The 17802-nt window shown below is 45.2% G+C and overlaps 1 protein-coding gene across 9 annotated transcripts in view; it reads right to left on the bottom strand.

Moving 5' to 3' along the window:
* STIM1 (stromal interaction molecule 1) overlaps positions 1–17802 on the bottom strand; it is a 508846-nt gene that overhangs the window by 118444 nt on the left and 372600 nt on the right. The window lies entirely within an intron of this gene.

Below are 17802 nucleotides of genomic sequence, written 5' to 3'. Positions count from 1 at the left end.
ATAAAGTACAACACAATCAGAAAACAAAAACATGTTTCTTGCGCAAATCAGTGCTTATTTTGAGATGGAGGTTTCAGGTGCTCAGTACCAGGACTTAATTGTCGGCACCGGTACTTATGACAATCCACCACATGGTGGCGCTGTCTGTGTAATTTTGAAAGGAGAACAGTTGTTTAATAATTATTTATACATTAAAAATGACTAATACCAGCCGCCCAAACCTTTCTTATAGCTTTGGGCGGCCTGTAATAGTCCAAATTGTCACCCTTGTAAAAGTGTCATGGTAAGTAGTTGTTATTGCCAGCAGGGGCAATGGGCAGTGCAAGCTATAGTGGCCTCCTGACAAGGGCCCTAGCACTTTTTTTTTTTTTTAAACAAATTAAGCACTGGCGATAATAGACTGGTAATGGACTACGTATTTGGAAATTTGCAATGCGCACAGCTACTCCGAGGGTTTCCCGGCGCAGCATAGATGCAGATAGTTTGTCCTAGGATCTAGAATAACCAAGTCTTCCAATTTTTGCAAAAGGCAAGTAATGAATTGCAGTTTCTAAGTTCGGCACAGAGAGAATTTCACAGTTTCGGACCAAGGTAGGCAAAAGAACGTCCATTCATGCGGGTTAAACGGAACCTTGGCACAGAAAACAAAGCATGACTCGAGGATCCCAAAGATCGAATAGGCTGATAACGAACTACCAGTTGCTGAAGATATCGAGGAGCAAGGCCATATCTGGCCTTGAACATATAATACAGTGCCTTAAACTCAATACGTTTAGAGACCTTGAGCCAGTGCAGTTCCTGAAACGGATGGGAGCCTGAAGCACATTTCGGTAATGGAAAGAGCAGCCTAGCAGCAGCATTTTGAACAATCAGCAAGTGGTGGATCAAAGTCTTATCAGCACCCGGGTACAGCACATTGCCATAATCCAATCTGGATAGGACTAGAGTCTGAATTACAGTCCTTTGATCCGCTAGGGGAATTAACCAAAGAATAATTTTCAGCCATTCAAGGACTGCACAACAGGTGGCAGTAACCCTAGTGAACTCTAACGTAGAGGACTATTTTCATCGTCTTCAGCACAAACCAGAGAAACCCTCTGCTCTGATGTGTTCTCTAGTGAAGGCGCGTGTCAAGAATGAAAAGACAACACAGAGAGACGTGGTGCTGGTTTAGTCTCTGTGCACAGAAGGTCAGAGTATTATGGAGAAGGTACAGGGTGGCCGGCTACTGTCCTGGCTTGACCGATCGGTAGAAATGCTAATGGTGGACATGCTGGTTTTTAGGGGCTCCCCGAGTCATAAGAATAGGGTCTCACAGTAGGAGTCAAGCCAGAGGCAGCAATGAAGAGGACTAGGAAGATGGGCTTTTCATAAGAAAATCTGCGTTTGTGCTCTGGTAGGTTGAACCTCAACGCCCACAGAAAGTCTTGAAGAATGAGGCGTTCCTGGTGACAAAGCCCTCACCTTATCATGCTAGTGTCAGAGCTCATTTATTATCCAATACTGTCCATGGATGATGTTTGAAGAACAGCCTGAACTTGTTACCAGGTTGACAGCATTTCACAAGTAGCTGAGCTCCTATAGTAATGTCAATGGCCTGCGCTCAAAGGCCGGCAGTGATGTGGTTGCGGTCACTGCGCCGGCTTACTAGAATGGATTCATCACCAGAAGTGGTTGCATCTCAGGTGACCGGGTGTAACTGGCATCAGCAACTGCCCTGTTGATGCACCGCCCAGTGACAGGGCGTCCTTTGGTGAAGTAAGAGATATTTCAGTATTCTCTCTGGAATGAATACAGTACCCACTCCGAGTTGTCCTTCCACTGGAGCTGTATGGAAGACTTTATAAAGAGTACAGATGAATATTTCAGGTCCATTAGCTTTTGGCCTCTCAGAAGTGACCTTGATAAACCTTATTTTGAGTGATCCAAGATAGTCTGCAAATTATTGGCCCTCGGTCGGTGCATATTGGGCAGGTCGCGTGTAGAGAGGGCTTTCTCTAGCTGGTGAAAAACCCATTCTGGATAGGTGCTAGACACCTCTCTATGTCTGGATACACTGAAAAGTCATTGAGAATCAATGTTCCCTTCACACGGCAGCCAGCACAGGCTCGGATTCAGGGACAGAGGGGTGTGCTCAGTGATGGTGTCTCGGCTGGTTGGGCTCCTTAGCACAGGATATGCTTTCAGATCATGGCCTCTGCCATATCGTCTAGTGGTGTTAACCAGAGATTCTCAGTCCGGCTTTGGTATTCACCACAGGTTTATGAAGGAAGTGAGACAGATGGAGAACGCAGACGGCGAGGGAAGATGGAATGATAAAGCGACTGCCCCTCAAGAGTGTTCCATCTTGAGTCACTGCTATTCAATTGTGGACATTGAGCAGGAACATCAGAGATAGGCAGTCAGGCATGCGTGGCGTAGCGTGATTGGATATGCATATCTGCTTTCTACAAACTTGGAGGATTGACTAGATTGGGAGTTAGAGGGACTCGCCAGCTGTGCAGCTTTTTAGGGTGTCAGGTAAGGGCATTGGAAACAACACCTCTACCGCTGAGTGGATGTTTTCCACCATCTGTCAGTGGTCATGGTTTCGGTCTGGTAACTGGCCATGGTTGTAGAAATAGGTAGATGCTGTGTTTAGGGATCCAGGCTGGTCATAGAGTGTGAAGAAATACTGCAGAATCCACTTTTCAACGTCACTTAGAATTTTATAATGACCCCATAAAAGGTAGCATCAGCGTTTTGTTTTTTGGTTGAGACTTGGAATTTAGATCCATACAGATAGAGAGGGAATTGCCTGCATGCCCGTGGATAATGAGGGCTTCTTTCTCATTTGTGAGCACCTTTGTGAAGTAGGCAGGAGTGCCCTACTGGTCTAAGCTATAGGCGTCATTCTCCATTTGAAGCAATACAGTCCCTAGTCCCAAGGGGTTTGCATTCATTAACAACGTACCGAAGAATGGGACCTGCTGAGAGGATGACTTTGGTTGCCGGATAGGCTTGCTGATGCTTACCCGTTGAATCCAATGCTGACATGTATTTCAGCGGTTCGATGAGAGAACTGAGAATCAGGATGAATGAACTATGACCAGTAGTTCCATACTTCACGTAAAGACGACGGAGCAGCATTGCTACCCGTCAGGTGCCACTCCTACTCTCAACAAACTGTAGTCAAAGCGGTCTATTTGTGGGTCTAAGGAATTCACACTTCTTATTCAGATTGAGGGCACAGTCCTGGAGGAATCAGAGTACAGCTTGTAGATGGAAGCCCTCTACGGTTTTAGCATTCGTTGCCGGCATTGATGACCCAGCTAAGCCCAGAGATGAGATGATTCAGTTCTAGAAAACTTGTGGAGCACTGGAAATGTCAACATTCAGTCTCTTGTACCATCAATGTCTAAGATGAATCAAGAAGTCAGTGATGTACATCTATCAAGGGGAAAGGACTAGCTGATGATGCCCTTAGGGTTACAATTTTCAATAACCTGTAGGCTCGACTGCCCTCAGAATTAACTGTAGATGACATTCACAAAGGATGGGGGTGTTCGGAAGATGCTTGGCCGATTAGATGTGGACTTCATACGGTGCTTTGGTTTAAAGGCCATCTGCGTTGGGAAGAGCCACTTGGAGGGTCCTTCAGCCTGGTGCTTCGGTGTCAAGCCAGTGTTGCTTCCACTCAGGCAGCACGTGGAATGACGAAGGGCTTCAGGATGTAGAATGCGATTAATGTGCAGCCACACTACTTTGTCCTACAGTTATCCTAGGACCTTGAAAAGTGCTGCACAGGCATCGAAAAGGTTAGTCAGACACTGAGTATGTGTTGAACAAGAGTGAGCTACTTTGCACTGAAGCAACACATCACTGTGGCACGTCTAGACTTGGTACAATGTGATCTTAGTGATTAAATATACAAAATATATTGAAAGCTGCTCTTTGAATATTAGTTCAAACCGAGTTGGGGATGTTTATTGCTGTTCGTATTTCCTTTATACCAGTGAGCCGTTTCTCCTGTGGCTGTTATTTCATTAGTCATGTGGAAGCCTTTTATATCGATAAACCGTTTCTCCACATTAGTGTTAGTAACTCTTGGCTGTTTCCTGTGCGCTGGGTGGTTGGGGGTCCAGAAAAAATATTGTAACCAGAACATCAGCCATCACAATATCATGAAGGTAAGTATCTATAGAAGAGTTTAATTTTATTTACATTCTGAACTCTACATCTATTTATTGTGAGGATATGTGTACTTTCAAGGTACATAGATGTGGAGTTAAGAATAGTAAAGCAATACTTACGTGTTCATGCATACGTTCATGATACTGTATTAGTCATATTCTTTATTTTATATTTTGGCATGATGCAATATTTAGTCACCTGACATTGTGACATACATATATGGGTGGTCACTACTAGTAATTCTGCAAGGTGTGGTCACTACAGTGATTGCATTTGATATGGTCACTACAGCCCCAATAGTAGCAGCCATTGCTAGATCAGGACTGTTCTCATTGATCAGAAGTAGCTCTTGTTATAGAAAAGGTTGGAGACCCCTGTGCTGATTCCTCCAGTAGGCTTCGCACTTGCCGGTCACACGCACCAAGGTACCGCACTTTATCTCACCACTTTGCTCTGATCCCAGTCTTCCAATTCTGGAAGCGAGGGTGTGAAAGACAGCTTTGACCTCTGTGACTGCCTATTGGTGCTGGGCCAGCAGACTTGATTAGCGATTGCAGAGTGAGGGTAGGTACCACCTCAGAAGATGCAGGTAGACATCTTGGATGGAGCAGCCAACAGGGCGGTTGGTTCTGAGATTTGATTCATAGGATCAGTCTTATAGCAGGGTCTTTCAGTCTGATTTCAATGTGCAAGACTGTGGTATTTGAGAGTTAAAGTGAGCAGCCCAGTGCAAGCATGCTGAGAAGTAACATCCCGGGTTCTCTGGGACTGACAAGTCGTGGCAAACACCCATGCATGAATGGTTTGCGCGTAAACCTGTTTGACCCCATCATGCAGCATGCACATGCTTGCAGATCTTTGAGGCATGCGTGAACATTGTTGCTTGATTCTTCCAAGCCTTTCTGGGCCTGTCGCAGCAGGAAGCATTCATGGTCTGTGTTGGTCATTGGTGCAAAAGTCGGGGGTGCAGGAAAGAGACTGAGGTTTTGTACGAGTAGGGTGGGTCACCTTGTGGTAAGGTACATGATGAATTGATGGCTGCTTGCCCCGCGCCCGGTGACAGCATGAGAAACATACATCTCAAGGCATTCTACCCACCAGCACCATTTCACAGTTTGCGAAGATGAGGTGCCTCGCTTTCAAATGGACCAACAGCAGGGATACTAGAGACAGTTTTAGGGCAGCGCTTGGTGGACAGATGCAATGGTTGGAGAGGTGCAGAAGGAGGTATGGTTATGGAAGTTATGAGCCGCATTAAAGTTGAAAGGGTGCCAGTCTCATTTTTACCCAGATGCCACACGGTGCCCGCCATGCACGACATTGCTCCCTGGGCCAATTCCTGTGTCTGATCCATGGAGTTGTGAAATGCTGTTTTTCCGCTGCTTCTTTGGTTAAGAACATTGGCCTCCATCAAAGTCGCACAAAAAAAGCAGCAGAACATGTTACCTCCAATCCAGGCCTTGCGGCAGAGTGTCTGGGAATCAAGGTTAAGAGACACCAGTGATTGGAAAGGAAGAGCAGAGAACAGGGGTCTCGATACGGACACTCTTGATAGGGAGACTTTTCCAAGGAGAGACCCCTCGACAATGATAATGATGGGCGAGGCACAAGTGATTCAGGAAGATGGCCATTTGTGTCACTAGGGCTGTATTCTCAAATGCAGGAACGTGTTGCAGCAAGAATGGAAAACACAAAGAAGCATGGCGCTAGTTTGGCTTCCATGCTCCAAGTGTCCGGCACATGGGGCACAGTCTTATTCAGCCACCATAATATGGGACAGGAGAAACCAAAAACAAGAACACCTCTAAGGCAGCAATACATAACCTAACTTCTGTGGACCCCCATGGAATCACTATTAGCCGAGTATACATCAAACAAATTATAAAAATAATTTCTTTAATTTACAAACTAAAAACATAAAAATTCTAATTTAATGGGAAGGTTGACACTTTTCAAATTGTGGTTCTGTTTCCAAAAGGCAAAACAATATGCTGGACTTTAGCATTTCATTATCTTTTTTGCTCTTAATGCATCCTCCCATTTTGTTGGCATATGATAGTGGTTTAGTTTTGGCAAGCAATTCTCCATACTACGTGTGCTGTACTTGCCCTGCTCCCACCAATCAAGCCAAGTACACCAACTTCATTTTTAGCATTCAGTTTCAATTTCCTAACATTTACATAGTGGTTTAAAATTTGTAATTTTGTTTTTGTATGTATATACTTTACTAATCTGTGAATATTGTTGAATTTTCTAAACAGTCACAGGCCGCCTTAGAAGGTGTCACAGAACCCCAGGGAACCGTGGACCACAGGTTAAGATCCGCTGTTCTAGGGTGTTCCACCTTAAGTGTAGCGCTTTATGCAACACTGCACAAGTGCACATTCCATACTGCATAAGACATCTCCTTTCGTACAGCATGAGACGACACATTCCAGGAAATGGAGAGCACTTCTGCGGTTGTGGTTTGGGGGTGGAAGGCGGAGCTTAAACTGTTACACAGCACAAACATAAACTTGCTTCCTTGCATACCTAACCGTTATTTTTTCGTAGCTTTTCAGCACAAAAAAAACCTTTTAAATTCTCTTGCAGTTGAGAACTACTGTTTTCTAATACTGCATAAAGTTTGATCAGGCTGAACAAAGTAAAACATTTTCAGCACCTGAAAATACAATGTATGGTGTCCCTACGCAACACATATTTCACTTTTCAATTTTTTAACACACACAAAGTATGAAATACAACTGAGGCCAAGCTGCATTAAATTCCTGGTTCCAGCAAGAGCACATGATGCATGCCACATGTTATGTGTATGAGACAAAAAAACAGAGGCCATTAACCTGAATACGAGAATAAACACACATGTACCAACAAATACAATGGAGATTGAGTCACAGAATTTGTCAGTATTAAAAATAGTTGCGATTTATAGCAGGGTGTGAATGCGGCAAAAGAAAGCCTCATAGCACCATCACCAAAAAGTGGCTCAGACCCCCCCTTGTCCCAGTTCGAACTTCAGAGATGAACACAGCCAGAGGACAACAGAGAATCTGGCAGGGAACGCGGCATACTTGTGGGAAAGTTTGTTGCATCTATGAAAGCATTACTTCATCGCAAATCTATGCGAACAAGATAACACGCCCTCCTATTAGCTGATGAATCAAGCATATCTGGAGTACAAAACTAAACTAGGGCTTAAAACTGAGTGCCACATGAAAACTGTAAGGCAGAGCCTCGTCAGTTCACCCTTTAGCACTGTCATGAGACCAAACAGGCTGGAGGTGTCGCTCAAAACCCTTGCCCTCAAGAGCTGGATGTCTGTGAACCAAAATAAAAAACTATAAATGCTTTCACTGAGAATGGGAGGCGGCTGAACCCCTGTCAACCTGAACAAAAACACAACACACCCCACAAAGCCGACACAAGATGAAGTGACTTGAGGACACACCTTAAGAAAAGATCCACCCGCCATCCGGAACAAAACCACATCACACACCCTAGAATGTCTTGCCCATCTGACAAACCTTGTGTAAACGACTTTAAGAGATGAATGGATATCTGCAAACCAAAACAAAATAAAATCACAACAGCTCCAGAGCTTTCGCTCTAAACACCCAGAGGGGCTGTACGTCTCTCTACCTAAAACAACACAACATACACCGTACAATGACTTCCCAACCTGCCTAGCCTTCCAGTCTGACAAGACTTAAGTACACACCCGAGGGAGCTGTGTCTGTCAACAAAGCAGAGCGCGCCACAGCAGCCCCAAACCTGCCGGCCTTCCACGTGCGTAGCTGGAGAAATGGGGGTTCTGAAACCATGACTTACCTTGCAGCATCCTTCCAGACGAGCATCATGTTGTCATGGTTCGGCCCATCAGAGGGGCTTGTTCTGCACTTTCTGGCCTCACAGCACAAAACACATCAGACACAGCACTTAGAGCGCGTGAGCCCTGTTCCCCAGAGAAGCCCTCCACTGCCCAACTCTAGTGGGTCTCTTCTCCAAGCTGGGGATCCAAGAAGATCCATACCAACAACTCCTGTTCTATTTGTCCTCCAAGAGTCAAAGCACAGAGGATCCACTCCACGGTGAAAAGCGCGGTTGTTGGGTGAGATCTGCACCCATGCGGCATGAAGTCTGACAGGCGAGCACGGTCTCAACCCTAGATGCCTGCAGAGACACTTCCACGGCACCTAGATCAAGGGATCCTTTGCTCCCTGCACGTTGCACCGGATAGTAGGGTGTGACTGCAGCAGGGTGGAGGGGGTTAAAGATGGAGTGGCATGACAGCAGTGTGAAGAGTACAGTGTTTGCACTGTGTTGTGGTCTCATTCTATAGTTCTTTGACACCTAGACGTTGCAGACTGCTGTGGCTCCTGTAAGATGGCTGCCTTGCACACCGCTGGCCTACCTCGCCCTCCTTATCTCAGTCTACTGACACAAAAATGTTTGTATACTTGTTGCCACTGTAAATGTCTGCTCTGATGGTACAGTGCTCTCTGATTGGCGGGAGCTCACTCTGTGTAAAAAATTAAGAAATCAGTAAACAAATAAGTGTGTTAATGGAGGCCAGTTCGGAGCTGACAATAATATTTGGCATAAACTAATTTTGCCTTGCAGACAAATGGCCATGTTAATAAAACCGAGCATCTATGATTCAGTGCAATAGGGTTTAAAACTATATCATAATACACAAAATGTGCAGCATAATTTGCATTTCATTGGATGATGTTTAATATCATTTTGCTTTTTATTGCTGTGTAACTTTTTTGTGTCCTAAAAAATGTCGAGCTGGAACACTCGGCAACAGCCTGGCCGCCGTAGAGTGATATATCTCTAGTAAGTATACCGGTGTCCAGTTCCTTCAAAGCCGCAACCAAACTTTAATCAAAGAAACTTTATTAAGATTCCTTTGGTTCGCCGTTCCTCATCCACTTTTGTTTCTGTTGGCAGGCTGGTTTCTAGGGGAGAAGATGAACCTGAGGGCAAGGTAAATATTGGAACAGAGCTACCATAATAGACCTGAGACTCGAAATGCACAGGGATTTGAACAGTAATCCACTCAAATCCCTCCTAGCCTTGAACTAGTGACTCGGCCAGCTGTGGGCTCACTGATATGCAGTCCCTTCCCTGACGTCATTCATCACTGTCCATTTCCCCTTGTACTGTTTCTGAGAAATGGCAATAAACCAAAGTTGCAAAAAAATGCACTACAATCCATTGATAGGGAATGAAATCACGAATCTTGAGTAAAACGAATAAACAAAAGCAAAGGATCAACAAAGGATGATGAACCCAAAGAATGCAAATAGAGATTGTTTTATTAAAGTTTGATAATAAACTTCATGAAACTGGACTCAAGTGTACTTATACAAAATATATTAAATTTCCGTGCTGCCCAGACTGTTTCAGAGCTTCCAGCGCCACAGTTTGGGAAATGTCACCGGTCACAGAAACTCATCTGGAGGCACACTACAAAATACTTCACAATTTGCAACAAAAAAACCGATATATTAGCGTAGACCCATGCAATCCTGAGTGCAAATACCCAAAAATATTGATGCTTGAATAAATCATCATTTAACTTTCAACTTTGCATTTGGAGTCTGTTTCCTGGTGTAGCACCTATCTTTGGATGGTGGTACCCCTGGGACCCTGCTGTAGAATGAATGAATGAATGTGTGTGTATATATATATATATATATATATATATATATATATATATATATATATATATATATATATATATATATATATATATATATATATATATATATATATATATATATGAAACGAAAACTCCTCTCAAAGAAAGAAGCAGAAGCCACAGCGGGGATAAGAGGACAACACTCTTTATTTCACAAGAATGGCGAATGCATTTCGGCCGGTTTGGCCTTAGTCAGCGCCTGCGGTAGATGTAGAGGAAGTCCTGGCGAGTTGCAGTTCAAATGCGCCCAAACCGCACTAAGATAGGTGCGAGTGTCCGCTCCGCCCCTCTGAATTAATTAACTCAGGTGATGATTCATCTGGTCCGCGGGCTGCGGACTCAGTATCCCAGGATGCAGCAATATATTCTTTTTTTGACGAAGCTTTTATTGCGAAACACGTCTGGTGAGGGGGGTTTGTAATAAAGGATTCCTAAATCAGATACCTGTGTGCTTGCCATTTTATCGACTGGACTTGTTGATAAGTGCTGATATACATAGTAACCCATGACGCATAAGTTGATGCTTGCTGCTGAACAGCTGAAGCGACCCTGGGCACATACATGCCTCTATCCTGCATAACTATGGTCCACTTATCAGGAGAGGTCATGCTTCCCCGGAGAGGCTGAGGAAGCCATGGAATTCCTAGGGGTTGCCCTAGCACTTATTCAACCTCGCCAAGAACCTCCTCTCAGACAAACTGATGGGGCAGTGATGCTGCTGAGATGTTCTGTGTGGACCTGCCGTCATACAGGTTCTTCAAGGCAACACATTGATTTCTTGTCGGGCATCAAGTAGGATATGCCAAGGGATATCTTCCTTCTAACTGGCTACTTCAACGTGCCCTACCTTATGAATTGCAAACCCCCTTTTAGGTTTGCCTTGCTGACGCGGTCTGCTTTTTGTTATGTTGCCGCACAGCTCTTCTGTGCCCAAGGGTGGATATGGAGATTTTTTCCTATGTTTGACTTGATCCGGTTAGGTGAACAACTCAAAGTTCTCTTAGAGTGCAGTCGGCTTAATTTAGTGCACTCAAGTGTGCTGTATTATGGGAAGGTCATCATTAACCAATGGTGGCTGACCGTTGTAGCAATGTATCACTGAGTTAAAGCATGGAAGGGTTTGGTCTATTCGGTTCTGATGCAGCAGAAAACACACCTCAGCCTGATGGCACTTTCTCACTCTTTGCAATGGCTCCTGAGGTACAGCGAACGGATTCTATTATTTCATATAAGTTGGCCACATCGATGTGTAGGATACAAACTACCCGTGTCACTCTCTGGCCCTGATAGGAAATACGACACAGTAACAGGTTTTCAGATTTGCCTCGCCAAGTGCTAACTGCGGTTACAATTTGAGACATCAATGTCAACAACCCCCACTATCTGAGGTACAGTACAGAATTAATGGACTCTTCTTTTAATTTGAGTATGTGACAATCTGAACACCTCCACGGAAGAGGAGTTTCAAAAGATACATGATAAATGTAATAATTCAAGCAAGATTTATTGCTGAGTCGCAAAAATTAGTGTTTCAAAAGACAAGACTTAATTGAGTCCGTGTTTAGGTTGCCCATCAAAATAGATACATTTTTTGTGCATATAAAAGAATGAGAACTTCCATTGTGCCTGTAAGAAAACAGATTCTCTGAGTGTTGAGCCTGGAATGTGGAACCTGGTAGAGGCGTGTACCCTCCTAGACTTCACCTCTTCAATAAATCTTCATCTTTCACCATGAAGCCACAACTTAATTTCAACAAACTTGTGGACGCATCCATTACCTCTGCTGTAGTCTTTAAAATAATGGGTTAGTGTAGTCGGTATACCTGAATAGTCCATGTCACTGAAGCCACTGAGGCGCGATCTTGCAAGATTTAAAATACCTATTAAAAGGTTTGGGTAGTGATTAGGGCTTCTCTGGACATCCTTTGATATTAACTAAGAAGTTCCCGTAAGTAGCTATTGCAGAGACAGAATTTGTTCATTAGAAGACAACAACAAAGAGGCGTGGAGAGGCAAGAAGTGTGTCCAGACTGTCGCCTGGGCAGCTCGTAAACGACAGGAGCCACAGCATCATCCCAAAGACATTGGAGGACAACTCCACTCTGACCCTGGAAGCGGAAACAAATCTAAGAAAGTGATGGTTCAATGGATTGCTCTGGTTCACATTCTGAAGACGGCATCAACCAGATCATCAATCGGCATCTGTAGCATGTGTCAATCTACAACAAGAACTGGGCCGCCCTGACCGGTCTATTTTCTGGAAAAAGGCAAAATAAAGGCCATCAAAATCACTTCAAGACTGATGCATCATGTCACAGCTTTGGCTCCCTGAACAAGCCAGTCCATGGTATACAACCTACGCAGAGAATTTGCTATTTTCATATCAGACTTGTCTTAACCTATAAACTATCGTAACAGCTTTATATGCAGAAGAGGCAGTGGATTTTCTGGGTCAACAACCAGTCCCGGGGGGTATACCAGAAACTGGGTGTCTCTAGATATCTCCTCGGTTTAATAAAAATCTTATATAGTGAACCACACGCACTGTTTGTAACCATCTACTTGTATTGCCATCGGAAGATGTAAAAGAGAGGGGGTGTTACTGGGTCATTGGGGGAGTAAAGGAAGTATCGCCCTGCAACCTTAAAGTGGGTAAAGTATGTGTATAAAGTACAATAGTATTTTTAAAACAATGGCATTTGTTTTACTTTGCTAATGGAACAATGTGGAGGGAGGACCATGGTCTTTGGAGTAGGATGTGAGGGAGAATCCCCCATCCCCCCACAAGAGTGAATTTATTGTATTTTAAGTCTTTTACTCCCGATTGTTCACACACATTTGTGTAAAAATCTTTTTAAAAAAGCCCAAAAAAACGGTTCGTTTTTCTAAAAATATGCATCTTTAAGAGGTGTGGCGCAGCGGCCAGGGCAACTGACTCCGGAACCCGGGGGCTCACGGTTCGATCCCCAGCGCCTTGACACCTTCGGGTAAATGTTTGCGCTTTACAAATACTGGACATTTACTCTTGGTGTACCCATACAAACTAAAGTATTTACAGCACCTTCTTGCTTTCCCTGGCCTTCCCTGTCCCAGACACTAGGCCCGCCGACATTTAAGAGATGCTGCTTTAACTGGGAGAAGTGTGATAATGCAGGGTGGCAGGACATTTGCTATTATTGTGAAATTAGGACATTTGCTATTATTGTAAAATGTCCCTATACTTTATGCTTCCTACTGTAAGTGAGGGGCCACAAAACGAATTTTTCAAAACATTTTCTCTGCATTATCAATCTACTAGGATAATCCAGGATTCAGAGTGGTTTAAATGACACCACACACCTTAACTCTGATTCGTAGGGATATTTTTCTCCCCAATTGGTATATATTATAGTTTTGCATGGTCAGTCCACAGTGAAAAACGCATTGTGGGCAACAGCTCTAGGTATGGTGGTCTTTCAAACAATCTACAGACACTAAACATGCCTGTGAGCCGAAAAGTCCAATGGACATAACGGCTCCTGGCCGGGGCCCAGAATGATGCATCTGTGCCATAGGAAAACCCAGATGTCGACTGGATTTTTTCTTAGAAGGAAATCCAACCAGCACTTGACTTCTTGCTGGGGGGCAGACGTGTGATATCAGCAGGCAAGCTCTTTCAGGGGTCTGCCGGTACCCAGAAAGTACCAGTGGACTCCTTATTACAACGCCGATATGAGGAGGAATCCCCCCAATCAGAGGGACAACAAACGTTTGAAAAATAAGCCCTTGAAATAGTGAAAACCAAACACGTCATAAGGGCATCCTGTAGCCAACCTTTAATGATGTACATGTGTGTCAATAGGGCATGGAAGGGGTTAATGTAAAACAGGTTCATGAAAAGGTCCCAGAGCCTCAATCTGGACTCATTGGGGTACATCTCTCACACCTTCATACTCAGCCAGAATCCTCACCATCTTCTTCAACACATCATGCCCCAGGCAAGTGAATACGGACACCGGGAATGGGTCTTGAACCTTCATCACCTAGGTGGGATATTCCTCCTACCAGAGACTCTCGCCTTCCATCACTGGCATGCATAGTGGCCTACAGTGCAAACTTTGGAGAAGTTCAAAGAGGACCAAAGATTGTCCCCTGACTCGTGCTCTGCCTGTTGACATGTGATTGAGCTGGGCAACCAAACCTTGCAGCGCAAAGCTTCAAATACCTCTCGAAATGATTCCCGTTCACCCACTTGATGCTCCACCTGCCTGATGAGACACAACCGGTATGAGTAGGTCTCTGTCCTACCAGGAGAGCTCGCATTGGAACAGTCCTCCATAGCTTCTTCGCCTGGACACTGAGATCAGAGGATGTGTCATCATCTAAAGACCCATCTGTGGGGCCATATAGCTCATGAACTCGGCCACGATTCCCCTCCCCTGACCACTCCGACCCTCAGGAATCCATCAGTTATATGTAATTCGGAGAAAAAAATATATATAATACATTTGAAAAAAAGACATTTAAAGGCTACTTGGTTTGTCAAGCCCTACACGTATTTTTATTTATTTCGTTAATTTATAAAGCGGTGGCTTATGACAGTGAGTAACTTGGTAGCGCCAGGCCTCTTAAGTTTACAGTTCAAGGATTACCTCGTGGGTGGAAACTGTCAGAGTCCACATGAAGACGCAGGATTCCGATGTGTATTCTCTGCTGGCTGCCCAGGGGTGAATATGTATCCTTGTGGGGCCCTGCCCTCTAAAGAGATGGAGGGGGGATCGCTCCACAATCTAGCGGTCTGGAAAAGCCTCACCGAAAAGGTATGTTTTCAGAACTCTTAAAGGATGCTGCATTTGACTGGATCCTCTCTTCTGGACTAGCACACAGAGAAAGAGGAATACATGAGGAGAAATAAAGTTGGGGAGGGGTAAACTCGCGGAGTTTCACGCCACAGAATTCCACAAAGTTACATAAAAACTCTGCAAGATTACGCAGACTTCCACAAGCAGGCTGAATTTGGCACGTGCTGATTTTACACACGGGGAGCTTGTACCACGCTGTGAAACAAATGCTAACGGCACCACTCCACACGCCAGAAGACGCTGCTACTTTCTGCCACTTCGGTAGATTTTCTAATCGAGCGGCAGCTTTCGCGATGCGAACGGTCACAACCTGCCGCAAACTCCCAAGTTGAGAAAATCTCGCCAGGTGGCATTCGAGCACCCGAAAATCGGGCTAGAATGCGCAAATTCTCACTTGAGCCCGCCAGCTTAACGTTGGCGAGCCGCGAGTGAGAAAAAACTCCGCCACGCGGCGATTGGCGGAGTTTTCTGGAACTTTTACAAAACTCCACGAACTCTGCCGGCAGAGTAGTTTATTGCCCACCCATGGTCTGCACTACACAAGATTGTATCATCTTTGAACAAACTACAGTTTTCGAATGAGTTTAAGGGGTTAAAATGTTTACCCAAAAAATGTACAGATACTTTTAAAACAGTACATTTCGAATAACACTGTTACCCCCACGTGTAGAGCTTGAAAAATAAACTGGAATAAAAAAGCTGGTGCACTGTGAGGATTAGCAGAGCGTATGTTACATACAGTCCATGGGCTCCTCAACAACAGCTTGACAAGTGAGGCTACTACCAATGGCCTCAAACGAGAAGGAACCTCCCATTAGAGGAATCCTCTGGTGACAGAAGAAAGATCCTGATGGAACGAGCCTCATGGCCCAAGAGAGCACCATCTCAACTTCAAATTACAAAGGACCGAAGTCACGCAAACGACAGAAGTGTGCGGCAGGGCCACAGTGAAAGGGGACACACGGTAGTGTTGTGTACATTCAACGACAAGGGGCAGCTTCAGAGCTTCAAACATGCACTTTGAAGCGGCTAGAGGGAGCATCACCTGCTCTGCGGGGTCCGGGAATCGATGATTTGGCTCTCACAACTCTGCACCCTTTACCACAAGCGTGCAAAAACATTAAGAAAGGCGCCGCCAACAAGCTCTTGGCGCTAGCATTCTGGGTCACAGCCCTGTACTTCCCGTTTGAGCAGGCGCGGTGCGTCCATTGGGGCGTAGGGGCGAAGCCCCACTAAGCCCCATGGACCCACCACGTCGTCACTAGAAGCCAAACACAATTATTTTAAAAAATCGCGCTATCTGCCGGCCGGGAAACCGGGAGACACCCGACCTTCCCGGAGTGCGCAAGGGGGGGGGCGGGGGGGGGGGGGGGGTGTGAGGATCGGGCTGCTGCAGCTGCGCAAGTGTATTTTTGGGCACAAACATGCCCGCGCATGCGCAGATCGTTTTCTTGTGAATTCCCCCTTAGAGAGAGGACCAGGGGGCGGGCCGCAGCCCCCGGGGTTACACAGGGCGACTGGGCGAGGAGTCATGGTGCCCCCCCAGCCAATCCTGGCGCAGGATTGGCTGGTCACTACATAGCCCGGTTACATAACCCCTGACGGATAGCACGGCCGACTTTGGTGCTGGGAAACCAGGTTCGAGCCTCTTATCGAACCATAAAAATGTATACATGACTTACTTTGGTGTTAAATAAATAGATATTTTAAAAAACAAATAAAAATGATGTTCCGACTAAGGTGTGAAATTGGTGTCGAATAAATACATGTTTTTAAAAACAATTAATATTAATCATGTATCATTGGTGCTGGAGTACAAGGTTCGAGACTGGTATTAAACACTGACAAGCTGTGTGCAAGTTATATGGTCATAAAAATACATGAATGATGGATGCAGGATGGGTGGATGCATGAATGGATGCAGGATGAATGATGGGTGGATGAATGGATGGGTGGATGCATGAATGAATGATGGATGCAGGATGGGTAGATGAATGAATGATGGATGCAGGATGGATGCAGGATGGATGGGTGCATGAATGAATGATGGATGCAGGATGGGTGGATGGATGATGGATGAATGGATGATGGATGAATGGATGGGTGGATGAATGGATGGGTGGATGCATGAATGAATGATGGATGCAGGATGGATGCAGGGTGGATGGATGGGTGCATGAATGAATGATGGATGCAGGATGGGTGGGTGGATGGATGGTGGATGAATGATGGGTGGATGCATGAATGAAGGATGGATGCAGGATGGGTGGATGAATGAATGATGGATGAATGGATGCAGGGTGGATGGATGGGTGCATGAATGAATGATGGATGCAGGATGGATGGATACAGGAATGGATGCAGGAATGGATGCAGGGTGGGTGGGTGGGTGGATGCATGAATGAATGATGGATGGATGCTGGATGGGTGGATGAATGGATGGATGCAGGATGGATGGGTGGATGGGTGGATGAATGAATGATGGATGCAGGATGGGTGGATGAATGAATGATGGATGCAGGATGGGTGGATGGATGGGTGGGTGGGTGCATGAATGAATGATGGATGCAGGATGGGTGGATGGATGGGTGGACACATGAATGGATGCAGGAATGGATGCAGGATGGATGATGGGTGGATGATGGATGGATGGATGCATGAATGAATGATGGATGCAGGATGGATGGGTGAATGCATGAATGAATGATGGATGCTGGATGGGTGGGTGGATGCATGAATGAATGATGGATGCAGGATGGATGCAGAATTGGTGGATGGATGGGTGGGTGGATGGATGGGTGGGTGGATGCATGAATGATGTATGGATGAATGCAAGGTGGTTCGGGCTCGCTCGCTGCGGTGCAATATGCAAATTAGTTTACGCCCCACCACTTTCAAATGTCACCAGCCGCCCCTGCGTTTGAGGCACTGATTTGTTCACTAGGCAGGCTAAGGCATACAACCGCTATGCAGATGGTGACCTCAGGGAGTTATGTAAAGAAATTCATATGTATCCAACTCCTTCAGCAGAATGTGCCACAATCATACTTTAGAAAGGAACTGTAGTCCTTCAGGCAAGGA

Source organism: Lissotriton helveticus, chromosome 8 (assembly GCF_964261635.1).
Source record: "Lissotriton helveticus chromosome 8, aLisHel1.1, whole genome shotgun sequence".
Taxonomy (NCBI): Eukaryota; Metazoa; Chordata; class Amphibia; order Caudata; family Salamandridae; genus Lissotriton; species Lissotriton helveticus.
The sequence above is the reverse complement of the archived record's forward strand: the minus strand, read 5'-3'. Positions and strand labels throughout refer to the sequence as shown.